The 1,604-nt window shown below is 44.2% G+C and overlaps 1 protein-coding gene across 2 annotated transcripts in view; it reads left to right on the forward strand.

Moving 5' to 3' along the window:
- The first annotated feature begins 942 nt into the window (after window positions 1-942).
- Window positions 943-1,604, forward strand: part of LOC138169186 (transient receptor potential cation channel subfamily M member 1) — a 77,154-nt gene continuing 76,492 nt past the window's right edge. For both annotated transcript variants that reach the window (XM_069098409.1, XM_069098410.1), the window contains exon 1: window positions 943-1,097. The gene's annotated coding sequence lies outside the window, so the exon portion shown is untranslated. The remainder of the gene's footprint in view (window positions 1,098-1,604) is intronic.

A 1,604-nucleotide genomic window follows, 5' to 3' on the forward strand; every position in this document is an offset into this window, starting at 1 on the left:
TAATCTATGGATGATCCTAGGAAGGCTGCCCTCCAGAGGAACCATTTCACAAGACCAGATACATCATAATATACTTGTCCCAATATTCCATGGCCTGTTTTTAGGGAACAGGAAATAAGGTAGTGTGACAGTGAAAGGGTCAGTGATACACACAAGTGGTGTGACTCAGAGTAAACCATGTATTCCCCATCTCCCCCGCCCCCGGCCTCAGCTCTCTGAGCTATAGAAAGGAAGGGTTCAACTGGGTGGCCTTAAAGGTCTCTTCCAGTTCAAAAACTGTGACCTAGTCCGCTGAAGTTTCAACCTTGGCCAAATGAGACCATCTGCATGTATGATGTGAAGATGTATATGCTTCACATGTGGATGACTTTCTCTTATGATTGCTTTCAGTAGAAAACTTTGGTCCAACTTTAAATGATTTGAGAAAGGATTAAAAGTAATTAATGCCAAGTAACCACCTTCTCTCCTACCCTCTCCTATTTTCCAGAGACTAGAAGCTCCCGGTCTAATGAAAAATCTCTGAAAGGACTATTATATCCAATTGTCTCAATTATGCAAAAAGCATAGACATTTTTAGCAGGGGAGGGGTTGAGGGAACACTTCAGAGGGAAAAGCTCAGCTAGTTCCCACCCCTGTATTCCTGGCTGCCCAGTGTTCTTGCAGTGATTTGTAGTGCAGGGTTTTTTTTTTGGGGGGGGGGGATGAAGGAGAAATGGGAGACTTAGCAAATTGGAGATTTAGGCACCCTCAGGGTGGATTTGTCTGTGCCTCCTTCCACCAGGAGATGAAAATGCCTGCTGGGCTGGGAGATAGGTCATAAGACTTCTGAAGGATTACCTTCAAAAGGGAGTCATGAGGTCCAGCTGAACAAAGGAGAGGCTCACATGCTTGTCATATGAAATTCTCTTCTTAAAAGGGGGGAGACCTCATCTCCTTAGGGATTTTTCACCCGCCTCTGCTGGGAGGAGGAAGATGAGAGCAGAATTTCTGAGCAGGGGAATGAAAGGTGGGGCAGGGGCCCAGAGCACCACAACCTGCCCGTGTGTGTTAGCCATCTCCACCAACTTTAAAAAATCAGACTTTCTAGCCCCAACCAGGTAAGATATTTGCTGCTGTTGAAAGTTTTTCATTTAGTGACTGTTGCTCTGGTTCTCTCTAATCTCTTTACTCACTAATGCTTTTCTTAGCCTGTGTAGACAATTTGTAACACTCTAGGCTGCTTCAGAAAGCCTTTGAAAAAATGCAATTGGCAATGATCTACTATGACTAATCTCTCAAATTGGGTTTGTCCACAGTGGGTGGTGAATAAGGGATGACTAAAACTCCAGGACCAAAGGGAATTTTTCAAAATGAATTACTGTATCAGTCTATTTTGCCTAATTATCAGGTAAGGTCCAGTTGTGGCTGATTGGTAAAGAGTGGGTTCAAGTCCTATCTGTGACACATACTGGCTGTGTGACCCTAAGTGAATCATTTAACTTCCCAATGCCCTCAGGCAACTCTCTATAAATTTCAGAGCTGTTGCAGCTCCACATTGGTTGAGGAAGTTTCCTGTATGAAGGAAGGAAGGAAGGAAGGAAGGAAGGAAGGAAGGAAGGAAGGAA

This window comes from Petaurus breviceps, unplaced genomic scaffold (assembly GCF_028583685.1).
Source record: "Petaurus breviceps papuanus isolate PSGF00001 unplaced genomic scaffold, PetGlider_PUasm1.0 37, whole genome shotgun sequence".
In the NCBI taxonomy this organism is placed as follows: Eukaryota; Metazoa; Chordata; class Mammalia; order Diprotodontia; family Petauridae; genus Petaurus; species Petaurus breviceps.